This window comes from Stigmatopora nigra, chromosome 14, assembly GCF_051989575.1.
Source record: "Stigmatopora nigra isolate UIUO_SnigA chromosome 14, RoL_Snig_1.1, whole genome shotgun sequence".
Lineage (NCBI taxonomy): Eukaryota > Metazoa > Chordata > Actinopteri > Syngnathiformes > Syngnathidae > Stigmatopora > Stigmatopora nigra.
The window spans coordinates 6,041,479-6,056,841 of record NC_135521.1 but is presented as its reverse complement, the minus strand read 5'-3'; the positions used below and the strand labels follow the sequence as shown (position 1 = coordinate 6,056,841).

General features: G+C 38.1%; 1 protein-coding gene across 1 annotated transcript in view; it reads right to left on the bottom strand.

The window, feature by feature from the left end:
- Positions 1-15,363, bottom strand: part of diaph2 (diaphanous-related formin 2) — a 191,244-nt gene that overhangs the window by 85,275 nt on the left and 90,606 nt on the right. The gene's annotated exons all lie outside the window — the stretch shown is intronic.

Sequence of the window (15,363 nt, the reverse complement as noted above, 5' to 3'; positions counted from 1 at the left end):
ATTTATACAAATCAGCTGTGTTCCGAGGAATGTACTAATATGTGTGTAATTTTGTGTATGCTACTAAAGCATATTGTATGCAGCTTCTGAATCGGATTGCTATCCATTATTATTGGCCCAAGTTTACGTTCATCATCGAAATGTTTTGGAAAAGATAAAGTATACGATACAAAATACATGTTTAATATTTGTTGGAGAAACATGTAATGTGTTGTTTGGTAGGGACTTTGGTTTGAGTGGCTATGCAAGTCCACCTGGTTGATGGTTTTTCTATTGAACTGTAAATTCTGATGTCAATAGACACAACACGAGAGGAATACAAAATGTGCTGTTAATATGGTGGCTAAGAATAGTGGCACTTTAATAGGTACTCTGCTTTTCATCCTTCTCAAAAACATCAATCGATTCGATTCGAAACACTCAAATTTTGTTACACATGCAGAAGTTATATTGCAGCAATATTTTTTTTTACCACAATCGGCCAAAGTAATGGATCTCACACTGTCCAAAGACACAAATAAACTTCCGGACTTTCACACAAAACTTTTGGATTATCCTCCCAAATATAAATGACCAATGAGATTTCCAACAGAGATGGCCAGCGACATCTGACTAATGTCATTGCCAATATTTAAACGTGTTCAACAAGTTGCCAATGGCTAAAGCATAATACTGTGACAACAAAACCATTCTGCTTGTTCCGATGTCTATTTGCACAAATAATCCCTGTTACAAATCCATACAGCGGTCACTCACCAAGGGTGATTTGTGAAGTGGACAATATTTTATTGACTCACACACTAAAACATTAATACTGCGAGTACAACTAGTTGAGTCCCATCAAAATATACATTTCGAACAGCACAACATGCAGTTGAAAATTCCACTAAGGAGGTCATACCTAACTTTTCGTTGGCTCTGTTTGTGTTCTGAATGACCATGCACATTGGATAAATTTTAAAAAAATTAAAAAAAACAATTATGGTAATGTCCTGGTTATTCATTGATTGCCATGTTTTTCAAAAATATTCACGTAAAATGCAAGTGGTATGAATAATTCAAAATAACCCTCACATAAAAAGCACACAAGGAGAATTCCCTCATGAGTGTCTAAAACCTGAAACACATCCTATTAACTGGTGGGAGGTAAACACTTTCCCCCATGCCAAAACAATCACTGAATTAACAAGGATTACATAGAGGAAATAAATGAACGTGAGAGCAAAAACACATTTGGCTTATTCAGGATCAATTGGCAACCGTGTTACGCCTTGTGGGTCTTGGACTGCGATTTTCCCTCTGGAGTATGTGTGATAAAACGAGTTATCCAGCACTTGAACGTTCAGCACGTTCTGCTGGCCAACACTCAGCATCCTGGTTGCCGTCCATTTCCCAAAAGACGTTCATTAAAACACTGTGCATTACTAAGCTAAACAGTACCACATGTTCACTTCCGGATGCCCATGGATACCACAAAAACGGGCGAGGAAAATAACTTATCTCAACTGGCTAGAAGCAAACCACTGCATGCCTGAGCTAATCAGGTCTTCAAAATTACATTCCAGTGTCTATCACTAGTAGCCAGTGCAGCAAAACGGTCATAGCTCGGGTCTTAGTCATTCTTTTTTTTTGGCTTCAGACTAATTGCGAGGGAGTGAGGATTGTGTTACCGGCCTCGAGTCAATCAAGTGTCTAAAGAAAGGATCCCAAGGGTGTATTTCTAACATGGTGAACCCTTAGACATCTGGTCTGAATAAGGCTTGGCAAACCTCACATTACCCTGGACAGCTTGCTTAAACACGACAAAAAGGTGATTTTACCCAAATCACAGCATCAAAGTCCACGACTATACTGTTGGGATTTGCACAAAGATGATTGCATGATATTTGATCATGAAGATACTTGAAATAACAAAAAGCAAATTACGGTATGTCAAATAATCAAAAGCTCAGGGAAACTTAATGTCGTTTGAGTCTGTCAAATCATGTAGCAAAAGAACAAGTGTTGTAATTATGAGTGACATGGCATGGGAAAATGAGTGAATATATACAATTATACTACTGGAACCTGTTGGATAGATCCTAATTCGAGGAAGGAGAGGAAATATGGTAGTACAAATTCAATGAGTCTGCAATATATTTGATTTACCGTAAACATGTTTCTGATGTATTCTCAAGCTAACAAAATGTGACTTGACACAGAGAAAGCACAATAATTCCAAAAGTGAAGAAACAATTGTTGAGGTAAAAATCCAAAAGAATGTCAGGGAGACAAAACAATCTATTGAATCAATAATCCTCCACATTGTCTATGACCTGGAGCTTTTAACAAGTGTATTTTAGTCTGCCCTGCATCTCAACATGCCGCTTGCATGCTGTCAGTCAGAGGCAAGGGAGTGTGGGAAGGCTCTGACTCTGCCTCTCAAATTGAACCTGCTCCCGGAGCAGCAAATGGATTGATCCCTGCAGCCAATCATTCGGAGGGAAACACACTTCACTTGTGCCAAGGCATCTCTCAGTAACCGCAGTGCTCTTGAGCGCTTCTGGGAAAGAATTTCACTCACTGGCCCTGAAGGCTGCTGCTGGTGTCTGTCATGACCCCACCATGCTTTTAAGCATTCAGCCGATAATATTGGTGCACCGTCAGGATGGGATGACAAAGACAGATTTAACCTTAGGGCTATTCCTTGGACAGATGGCTAGATTACACATGTTCCCATGATCCTTATTAGAGAATACAGTCTAAAAAAAAGTATTTGAGTTGAGGGGAGGTTCAAGGTGTCAAAATAAGATGGCGTCTTCAAGGTCATTTTCATTCATTCATTTTCACCTGTCCTGACAAGGTCATGGGGGTGCTGGAGAGTATCCCAGCAAACTATGGGCAAAAGAAGACAAATTCTCGCTAACACTCGTACCAACGGAAACTTTAGAGGACTTTAGAATAATTTGTGTTGACAAGGACTAGAACAACTTCCCTGATTATGCCACAGTGTTTCTAAGAGAAACAAGCATGCTACTGTATATACACATCAATAGACTATATTTTTGTTGATGATAAAACAGACGACATGCCATTATGAGGTCAGACATCTATTTTTTGATTGCCTGTCTGATTGTATCTATCACTTTAAGGGATACAGCTCATCTCACACACATTCTGGCGTAAAAAAAATGCTGGAAGAATAACTTTTTTTAGAATGTCAAACATGACCTTTAGACTTGATGACAAAAAAAGAAAATAAAAAAATGCTGTTTCATCTGAAAGAGTGAAATTTTGTCCTTTTTTATGTCATATTATATTTATTTTACAGATAACAGAAAACACTCAACTCTCAACCCCAGAAACTTTATTTCTAGCTGTGGGAAAGAGCCCACCTGATTTCCAATTTGCTGTACTGTCTATTAGTGGAGATTTAAATAGGATGATCAGTGCGAGAGACACAATCAAAATTAGTGTTCATATTTGTTGGAATTGCTGTGACATTATAGTAGCTACATATTATGAATAATTGGACAAATCTACATGGAAAATGATTTCAATTGCTTTAACCTGTTAGACCATCATGCCTAAATGTGTACTGCATAAAATGCTGATATCCTAAATTATGGCATTGTGCATTGTATTACAAAAAGTGCATTTTATAACAGATGTGGATTACTATATTGATGCTTGTATTTATGTTTTTACTTAGTTTACTGCATTGACATAGTACCTGTTCCTTCTCCTCGACGGAAGGTTAACCAATAGGTTGAGCATTTTTTTTACCAAAGCCCAATAGGACTAAATAAATACTTCACGTGTTGGAAAATGTCAAGGTTCTTGAAAGATGAAGATGATAGAAGGAGGTAAAATAACACTTTGGTTTGTTTGTTGCAGCCCTGAGTCATGCTGCCAATGAGGTTAGCCTTAGAAATCTTTGTTTCTATTGAAGTTATAACATAATTTAATGATCATTAGCTGAGTAAAATACTAACGGCTTTGCAGAAAAAACATTCTAACAAAAACTAAGCGTATGTTTTTCACAAAACAGAGGTCAATGGATGTAATACTGCAATTGATCATGCATTTGCATTTACCCAAGCAGAATATGTATTATTAATATGCGAAACTGCAGTTTTTTTTCCCCTTAGAGCAGAAATATCTTCAATGTAGGTGGCCTTCACTTCCTAAATTTCGCCGAAAGATTACCGGCCATATTTTTATTACGGGTATCTTTATTAGTTGAGTGCCTCGGGGTCTTTGTTCATTACTTCGGGGGCAAACAAAAGGAGGCGAAGGATTCCCTCCCACCGATCTCACCAGCCCAATAGCTATCTAACTAACTCTCTTCCGATAGCACATCTTCCCATCGCCATTCCTCATGGATTACAATCTCTTAATTTGAACTAATTACACAAACTAATTTGTTTTTCCTCATGTATCGGCATTTCTGCACGGTTTTTTTTTTGGCTGTTTTCACAGCGGGCTCATAAACACTTTGGAAATGGGCTTTAATAAGGCTGCCTTATGACGGTTTGGGCCCTCTAATGGACACGAGCTAGTTTGATAAGTCTCCACTTCATCACCACCTTTATTAATTAAAGTTTATATTACATTAGAAACAAAACTATTCACACTGCGATTAACAGGTTAATAATAACGGCACATCTATGGCAAATTAATTGGCATGCTATCGAACCTTGCTGGAATTACACCATTTTCACCAGAACTATTTGAGAGTTAGCAATTAAAATCACTCAGGTCAAGGAAGGAAATAACATTTGCGGTGATATTTGAAAACTCGGCTATCATTGTAAAAAATACACATGAATATGGCACACCTCACAAGGGAAATATTACCTCCTCTCGGTAGCCTTGGCAGATGTCACTGCTCTCAAAAGAGGCCTTCTCAAACTCAAGATTCTCATTCATTTATTTAAATGTATTTTATACAGTAGTTAATTAAAATATTCAAGGACCACATTTATTTTCTAAGATACCAATTATATGTTCTAGCAAAACACACACACACAAAAACCCGCCGCTACAGGCATTAGTTATGTTTTTTTTATGCTGTGTTAATAACACACACAATATAAGTATAAACAGATACTCTATAAATGGTAATATAGTATTTATTTATGCATATATTTATTTGTATTTATATTTCTCGATGAACATTAGGTTTGGTTGTATCATGGGTAAAGTAATACATGTAAAAATATGCTAGAATATGAGATCTATCCTGCAGACAGAAGGGAAAAGTGAATGTGGCAGCATTATCTCTTAAGTTTTTGCAGCAAACAACAACAATCTGCCACTAAACGTCCCACAAACAAAAACATTTCGTAATATATTAGAAAAGTCATGACAAATGCACACAGATGAGTCCATCAAATGTGGCCCAAGTTGATAGGAATGATGTGGAGTGCTATAATTTAGCAATCCTTCAGTTTGCAGCCTGCACTTAGCCTGGATTAAAAAACAACAAGCAGCAGCCTTGGAAGTCATGTCACCCTTGTTTACTCCTTGTCAGACACCAATGAAGAGCGAGGCACCACTAAAATGTGCGTCTATTGTGTTTCTGTCCCCCTTTGTATGTGTGACAAATGAAGTCTATCGACATAAAGGGTGGGAGACCAGAATGGAAGGGGGTGTTTGGTGGCACAATGCAGCAGGTGCACGAGAACGACTAATATTTGCACATGGAATCCTAAAGCAAACAAGCAACTCTGCTGCCAGGAGGAAAAAGAGGGGTGGCAATCTTCTCATAAATGCCTCTGTTAGCGTCACATAAATCCACAGCTCACTCTGCAATCCTGCCTCCAATTCTGTTCTTTTACTACACGGAAATCCCTCAGTGTGACACAATTGCCAAGATGCATCTTGGTGACCTTGTGGAGGTCGTGACAAATCCTCTGATGTGAATGCAGTGCCTATAAATGGGTGCTATTGTGAACACTATAGCCCCCAAGTCACACTTCACATTTAGCCACAAGTTTGCACTGATGGATGTTTCGGTAAAGATTTTTTTTTTTTTTTTTTTGGTCAAGCCTGCGGGCAAATGAATTGTGTTAACATACAATGGACAAGTAAACATAGGTCACGGAAAGGCCAACACATTAAACCAGACCCTCTGACACAAACTCTAAACACTACAAATATTAATGGCAAAAAGGTTGCTCTTTATGTTTGGTTTTAATTGGTCCCGATTATGAAATGCAAACAAACAAGGCAACAACAATACACCTTGCCATTTTACCTCTTAAAGCAACAAGAGCATTTTGGGAGAAAATTCATGAAGTCAGTGGACACTATCCAAATGAAAGTTGTCAGAAATGGTAGCATCCTTTCCATCATTGCCATTTGCACTAAGCATTTTACATATGGAACCAGAGACTCAATCACAGTCGCAATCATCAAAACAATAATTGCAATATATTAGGAAAATAATTGCAATTCAGCTATACCAGAAGCCTCTTCTACTGTCTGTGTCAAACTCACAACACTTCTCACTGGATATGTATTCAAATATCCACGCATAAATACAAACATCAGAAGGTGTAAAATAGTAATTAACTTGCCAAGGTATTTCATCTGACGGAATGTCTGTTATTATTGAACATAATGTACAACTCATCCACATGAATGCCAGGCTGTGCAGCGGGTAATGATTTGACTTTAGCCTATGAGAATGACATACAGGCAGATGGTCGGAGACTGCGGTTAGCAGTTCAATTTGGGCTGACCTTTTCTTCCAGACTGGACATAGGATTGGAGCAGATCCATGCAGGACTGATCACAGACTGACAATCATTGGCACTGGGGTTCCCTTTGGTACAGCATGACAGACAGACACTTGAAATTGTCTGCCGCTTAGGAACACTAAATGCTAAATTTAAGCAGGACAAGACAGGGGTGCACTTGCTATACAGCGAGCGCTTAAATCAATACCAGCCGAGCATCTTCTAAGCCTTAACGAGACCCCAAAAAAATAAAAATGTAAGGCAGGTAGGAATTGGCAGGTGAGAGGGACCAGCTTGGTCAATACACAGGCCAATGGCCCAAAGCAACAATCTGACTCCAGCTGCGAAACAAGACCACAGGCCAGTGTTAAACTTTCACTGTGTCGGCCAATGGATCTCCCACTGCTTCCTCCGCTTGCCACTCAGCGCGGCATTCACCCTTTCTTCAGTCAAACCCCCTCCCACTTGATGAAAAATCAATCCGTGAGCTGGACCGGCTGACACGGTTGCCTGAGGCACAAGAGACGACTGCAGTCACATTTTTTTTCCTCCATAGAAAACTGTGCCAGGGTGAAATTTACTAACTCAACTACTTTGTCAACTTTGGCCACCCGTGCTTAAAATAAGAGTACAAAAACCGTACAATAATTATAGTATTTAAATCGAGCTGTTTTTCATTTAAAATCAAATGAATAGACTGATTGCTAAACACAATGCAAATGGTAATGTAGAAACATTACATTATCATCTAGTGCCAGACAAACTCTTTTCAGTTTATCCATTGTCTACAGCCAGTTCAAAGAAAACCAAGTTGTGTCAGAGTTGGCACTAGACCACATACAATCAAGTGCAGCCACAATAAATCCTAATGACAATTTAGAGTCACTCACATGAACCTATGAATTCAAAAGTTGACTTTGTTATATGGTGGTCACTGGACTATAGAACAAAAGTAAATTATTAGCCCTATAGCGACAAAAGACAAATCTACAGTCAAAAATTAACCTCGGAATAACAAATGAGGAATGGCACCCTCAGGTCTTAATTGAATATTTTCTGGACTCATTTTTGGTGACAATGATGGATGTCATCCAAAATGAAGGTGTAAACAAACCATTATTCATATCCGATCAACACATGTGACTTAGTTATTGATTGGTAAGAGGTTTCATTGTGGAGTCACACGGTAAAGGTTTGACACATTCGAATCATGTTTAATATAAAAAATAGAGCTACATATTGTTTAAATTAAAAGAAAAAAATCTCACTATTTGTTAATAAGTTTAAGCTTTACATCATTACATTAAGAAATAATTGGATTGAATTTGAATCGATCTTTTGCCTAAAGTAATGTGTATTTTGGTCATTTAACTTTATTCCAAGTCATTAAGCCATACCACAGTGGGAAAACAAGGGTTTGATTCAAATAACTCCTCCTAGCCTCTAAAAGATCCATCAATCATCATTTTCTCCCAATTAGAGTTAATCTAGAACCCATCCCATCTGACTTTGAGTAAGAGGTGGCATACACATTAAACTGTTTCTAAATTGTAAGTAAATTGTGCTGCATAAAAAGTGTCAATAGAAACAACCCTTCAGAGACACACAGGAAAGGTTGAATACTAAAGTGTGACCTAAAAATTACAACATCCTCCCACTAGCACATAAAAAAGAGATTTTTTAAAAAAAAAGAAATAAATAGAGTTATTTATAATGTTCCCAATATATTTCAAGTGGTTCTGGTACAGTGTGTTCGCTTTTTAAATAAAAATGTCATTCCAAACGGCTGAACAGACTTAGGAATGTGTCAGAGAACTTGTTTCAGACGCTATTCCTGTGGGCAAGCAACACTAAGCGTGTTACCAGAATAAGACGATTTGGAAGAGGAGAAGTCACTCAAGGAAATAAGTCCGATCACAATGCCTAGGAGCACTTTAAGGACGTGTCAGATATGCACAATGTGAAGCTGATCATGGTGCTCGGCAGGGCTGATCTCTTTAAAATGCTGCTCTGTGAGCGTGACTGCACCGCTCTCTGCATCCTCATTCATGGGATTAAAACGGCAAGACGTGGCGCCTTAATTCCGCAACTCTTGTCACCAGCCGTACGAACGGTGCTGGCTGAGCGGTGCGTGTGTGTGCGTGCGTGGGTGAAACCTACAATTTGAAATATGTGGTTCATGAGAAAGAGGTTAGAGTAGCAAGCTCCTGGAATGTTGGATCAACCTGAGGATAGATTTATCCATGTTATGCAAGGTGAACACAATTGCATACGAGAAGAAATCATGAGAATGAAAAGATATAAGCATTATACTATCAATTGGAGAAGAAAAAGTCAATGTCATTGCAGGTAAAAAAAAGGTCATGACACAATGAAGAGGATAGGTATAAAAGTTTCTGTTTGATTCTCAAATGGGGCATTCCATTTTTTCTAACCAATATTTGAGCAGGACTATGGGAGTAACAAAAGTTGTCATTCCAAAAGAATCCAAAACTTTATCCACAATTGTGCTTCCTAAATTGAACAAGGTCGCACGTTTCAACCATCCACAAAATGTTGTGTGAGGCCCCAGTTGAGCATTACATTTTGTTATGTGGTAAATTATTATATTCAGGCATTGGTAATGTTATAGTGTAATAATTACTGTATCAGTCTGGAATAATTCAGTAGGACAGAAAAAACACTATGATTCATCTCTAAACTAAACATGATGATTCTGGAATAAAAGCAAAGCAATGGAAATGTGTCTATATTGTCTCCTTTGAACAACGAGGCCCATCTTTTTAATCTCCCCCCATTCTTTAAACTGCTTTTCACCTTGATTTGACAAAGTAAGATAAAAAAGCAACCTCATCAACTCGTCCGTGGCAAGTAATGACAATAGACCATGAATAAATATTTTCCTACATGATTGAACTTGTGGGGGGGAAGGAACAAAAACAAAAAGTGGTCAAGTGTGGATGTGAATTTTGCCTCTGTGTGTGCAAGTAGAAGGTTAGATGGCTCACCGGGATAAGAATGCAGTAAAAAGCTAGCAGATTAAGAGGCGGACGAGAATTTGCAAATTCTAAAAACACAGATTTAAATGTTATTTGTCTGCTTAAGACCAGTACATCTGTGATGGTGGAATGAAGTGTAGTAAGATTTTGCTTGTACATTATATATGTGGAGCATGTTGACTAGACCAGTGTATTAATAGATTATTACCCTTGGCCAGGGGTCACCAACTCCGGTCCTGGAGGCCACATATCCAGTCTGTTTTCCATATGTCCCTTCTCCAACACCCCTAAATTAAATAACCAGGGTCATTGCCGGGCTTCTGGAGAGATTGCTGAAGTGTTCATTATTTGATTTAGGTGAGTTGAGTCCTTGAAAAAAGACCGGATTGGTGCCGTCCACAAACTGGAGTTGGTGACCCTGCCCCGGGATAATTACAAAACATGTATTTTTTTCATGTTGTATATGCAAGTTCAATGTTAGGATTTCCAGGAATTTCCACTTCAGTCTTCTCCTATGACTTTCATATTTTTTTGCAGTGCTGTACATTCGATGTCTAATATGTGATGGCATGGGTCTCCAGTATGTGGTGTCACCCAAGCAGATGGCAACGACCGGAAACTGGTAGGGGAGTCAAGAGGAGAGCAGCACACTGAAAGTGTCGGGCCATGTCCCTGGAATCCCATTGCTTTCCGCTACACTGATTCCAACCGTACACCTGCTATGCTGTCTAGGCGTCTTTCAAACCTCGCATGTAAGACAGAATTGAAGATTTAAGGATGTTGTGCCAAGAGGACAAAACATCCATCAGTGCTTGAGCCTCAATTTTAAAGGAAGTAGCAAGGTGATATTTCTTATTTCATTTTTTTTTTGTCCCTGAAAAAAAAAAAAAACATGCTGGAGCCATTCTACTGAATGCATTGATGGTAAACACATGGCGGCTTAGGTCACAGTGGAACTCCAGGCCATCTGCCTACTCATGCTAGATTGTGGTTAGAAGACCATTGATTTCCTGAAGGCAAGGGGCAGTTACTCAAAAAGGTGAATATAGTATTTATTTGTGTGTGTGTCTGTGTGTTGGTGTGTGTGTGCGCCTGTGCTAAAAATATAAATTAAATTTCACACATAGATTTTCAACATATTTAAGTGTATGGCCTTTTTATTTCTATTCATCTATTTTTCAGATTATGTTCAATGATACATGGAAGAAAACTAGAACTTTCAGGCCTTCCAAAAAATAATGATAATAATAATAATTCTAAGAGAAGCGTTTAATAGTCACCACAAAATGTACGACTTTAAGTCACAGAGAGCTATTTGTTTTGTCTTGCTTGTTGAATCAGCATTCAACTCAGCCACATCTCCTGCTCACAAGTCCACAGCTTTGGGATCAATTTAGAGCTGGTGTAATTGCCTCACAACTATTGTAGCATCATTAGGCCAAGAGTTCCAAGATGGCATTTTCCGTGAAAAAAGGGCATGGCAAACAGCTTCCCTATATCTCCAAAGGTTATATTTAATCATCCAATGAGGGATCCTACACAATCCCACTTTAATTTTCACTAGTTTCAGTCAAGGAACTTGTGTATCTAGCAGAAAACGTCTCTAGCGTAGAGGTCGGATAGCTTATTTTTTATTTTATATTAGGAGAAGTAAGAAGTGAGAAAACTGTGACTTTCCTGATGGACGTCACTACAAAGGCAGTATGCATGGAAAAGTTTAAATTGTAGAATTGGACTATGAATACAAAATGTACCTTTGTTCACAAAATGATTAACATTGCTGATGAATAATAATCATTTAAAAACATATATATATATTCTACAAAATAAGAAGCAAGAACTTGAGCGATATTTTATAAAAGCTATTTTATGGGATGATTATGGAGATTTGAAAGCTATGGTAGATTACTTACAGGTCAATGGTTTGGAGAGGCTGAAGTTGACAAGTGTATTTTGATAAACATACTTAAAGACTGATATTTTTAGTTATTGATATGGGCAAAAGACCACATCCATTTGGGAGCAGATTGATCACCGTTGTTGAACATCAAGCCACAATCCATTATGATGGAATTTGCAGATATCAACACAAACACACACGCCCACCCCCATTGCACCCAGTGTGTCCTTACTTATGTTGAAGAGACAAAATGTTAATCCATACTGTATAAATATGTAACATTAGTCATTGCAAGACACAATTGGAATGAATATCCAATTTTTGCCAAAATCTTATGGTACTTGTAAATGTGTATAAAATGTTTTATGTGGCCATAAAAAGGGTGATTTTTAAGAAATTCTGACCAACTCCTTGAGGAGATTTCCCTGATCAAAAAGGTTTGATCTGCCCGTTAGTTTTCCTTTCCTTAAATCTTACACATAGCAAACTGATATCTCCTCTTTCCAGGTGCCAACAAATGTGTTGCAGTTAAGGAGAATATACAGACGTTGACTTTTTGTTGAGCAAGAGTCTGCCGTGTTCACTCCCTTCTCCACATCATAATCTTTCCAAAGCACAGGTTCATGCCCCATCCAAGAAATAGCAAACAAATTCCCTAAAATGTCCTTTGGCTTCAAACAGACTGATGCTGGTCTTGATTTACACCAGGTACAACAACAGAGCCCTGTGTGGGTGTTAAATCACTTTAGTCCCCACAGTGAAATGATTTTCCCTGCGACGCTCTACCATTTTGAACCTTGGTGGACAAGCACATCTCATAGAGAGCCCCACTGGCAGCGATGATTCCCCCTCAGTAGGTGAAACGCATTGCATTGATTTGCTGTGTGTTAAGGGACAAGGCATGGTGTTCGCCCAACTAATGGAAGGATCCAAAGCGAATGACCACATGGGCGATTCCAACAGCGAGTGAATTGGAAGACTGTTCAGATGATGAAAAAGCCCTCACAAAGGTAACAGGCTTGAATGTCATGCCTTGTTGTGTAAGTGATGTGGCGTTAAAATATAGCAACAGGGTGTTATTTCTATTGCGTGTATAGTGCTTGTCAATGTCAGTGGCCACATCAAACCCGCAGGGTAGACAACAAAGATAATTACCTTGCAACACCCACTAACCCCACATTGGCTTTTCTGTCATGTCAAACCAATGTTGGTGGTCATCTGATGCTAAGAATTTTATGACATCTCTTTTCAAATTTTCACAAAACAGCAGTCATTAACAGTTATTCCAAAAAAGTCCAAATGTTCATTCAGACAAAAATCTGTTGATGTTTCCAAAAGCTAGCCATCTTGGTGGACACATCTAATGAAGGTAACCCGGTTAAAGCCACTACCATAAATGGAACAAAGGTTTGACTCCAATTTTTGGCATTTTTCTGCCTGTCTCGTGCTTGCCAATGTAATTGCCTTTACCATGAAAAGAAGGTCAACAATGCCACACACACTGATGGCCACTGCATCCGATTGGCCATGTGCATGTCCTAATTATTACAAAAATAAATAAGGGGAATGCACGGCGCACACACTGATCAACTGGGCTGACATATCTCCCAATGAACACACATTGATTTCAGATAAAATGAATCCCAGAAATAACTGAAGCGTTTCCATCCCCACACCCTAAGCTGGTGTCCACTCATTATGCCGGATAATGGCAGCAAACGAAATAAATTCCTTATTAAAAGAAGAGCAACCTGCCTGAGGCTTTTAATTGGGAACGTAAGCAGGTATTGGCAATGCATCAGATAGAGAGGCTTGACAATAATTTTGAGGTATGATATAAATTCCAGGGGGTCCCCTCTAGCCGCTTTGTTATGTTTATTAGTAGTCCAAACAGACACATAATGCTATCTTAATTGGAAAAGCCAGCAAAGGACTTGGTGACCATGTTATAAAATGTTCTACACAGATCAAAAATTGCAACATTCCAAGATAATGAATCAAAAACATGACTTTGGACATCAGTTATAATTGAATTGTTTTTCATTTTAATGATATTTTAATTAATCAGCAATTTGGTATATTGTATTGTATTAGAGTCAAGTATAACAACACTAATTGAGTGTAATTGTGATAAAAACAAACCATTCCACATTCCAGTGTGTCAAACTACATTTTACCAAATAGCATAAAGACGATTTGTCACGCTTCAAATAAGTCAATTGAGTGATTAGAAGTTTGAAAACACCTGTGATGCTAATTACGGAATGCACCTCGGTTGAACTTGTTCCTATAATTAAACGATTATATTTAGATATACATCATTAATCCTGTGGCCTGTTTTATTGGTAGAATCAAACAAAAATTAACAAACAATACGGGATGTTCAATATTTACTTTTTTAAGCCACAACATTTACAGTAAAGCTGCCATGTTTTATATTTTATAATGAACACAAGGGGAAAAAAAGAGTAAAATAATCACATAGACTCAGTTGAATTCCTTGAACAGAATCTCAACCCCAGGACACATCCCAGTCAGTTCTCAGTTCTATGACTAACACAATCCCACTGAGTATGTCAGCACGGCACCTCCCCTACACTAAAACCACATGCAATCTCCGGCCTTTAGTGCAGTGCCCCCTCCTGGCACAATTGAAACCAGGACAGAATACTTTATTTATTTTTCATACTAATAAGCTAAGATGTAAGAGTAGACAGGGAAAAAATGATGATTGACAGTTGATGAAAATAATAATTACACAACGAGTGATTGTGCTTTTTTTCCCACCCTATATAAATTCTACAACCTAACCATTCTTAAATGCCTCTTCTGTTTTATCAATGTTCAACAAGCAAAGTGAATGCTTTGTTTATACTTTTTGGGAGTATTCATAAGTATGAATAGAAAAACACCATTTCCACCCCAAAACTAATTCAGTTTTAATCTATACATTTCTCCAGTAATTGAAGTAAATCCAGTGTTTTTTTTAACAATAGCAAACCTAACAAAGCTGCATTCTTTTCTGATTAATGAGTGTTAAATGGCATTATATGTATAAAAAGTTTAAAGGGAGCCCATAGGATGTCCACTGCTAGCATAAATATGAATTTATAGTGTATTTAATAACATAAAATATATTTTTATGGTCAAGTACTCTAGAAAAATTAAATATTAACACAATGTCAATTGTATAAAAGCACTTATGAGGAAACAAGAGGATAGCATGAACAAAATATATTTTTAGATGAGGGTAAACTGGGGGGCAATGTTAATGCTCACTTGCAAATTTGAATAATTTGAAAGCACTTTGATACAAAAGTCAATCATCAGAGACAATGAGGAGGAGCAGCGGGTGAGCAGATGGGGGATTCTGTTGATGCGGGACGCTCGTAAGCATCTAAGCGGGGCGCCTAGACAACTGGGGATGCCACCAAGACACTCTAACGCACTGTAAAAAATCTCGTAAGATGAGCTGCTCTTACCTATTTACCTATTATTCCACTGTTTATACAAATATAAATTATATATACACCAACACACACGAGGAAGAATGGATATAGCTTCCACTGCCGATTTGGTGCAATTTCTTTGTACCTGCCAGTTTTTTGAAAAACGTGGGAGTGAAGAAAAAAAAAAACTCCACCACGTCATTAGTGAAATCAATGTGACAGAGCTCTGCTTTGACAATTACAACTCACTGTCGCTCACATGCTGGTATCAGCGCCCACCTGTGTCTAAG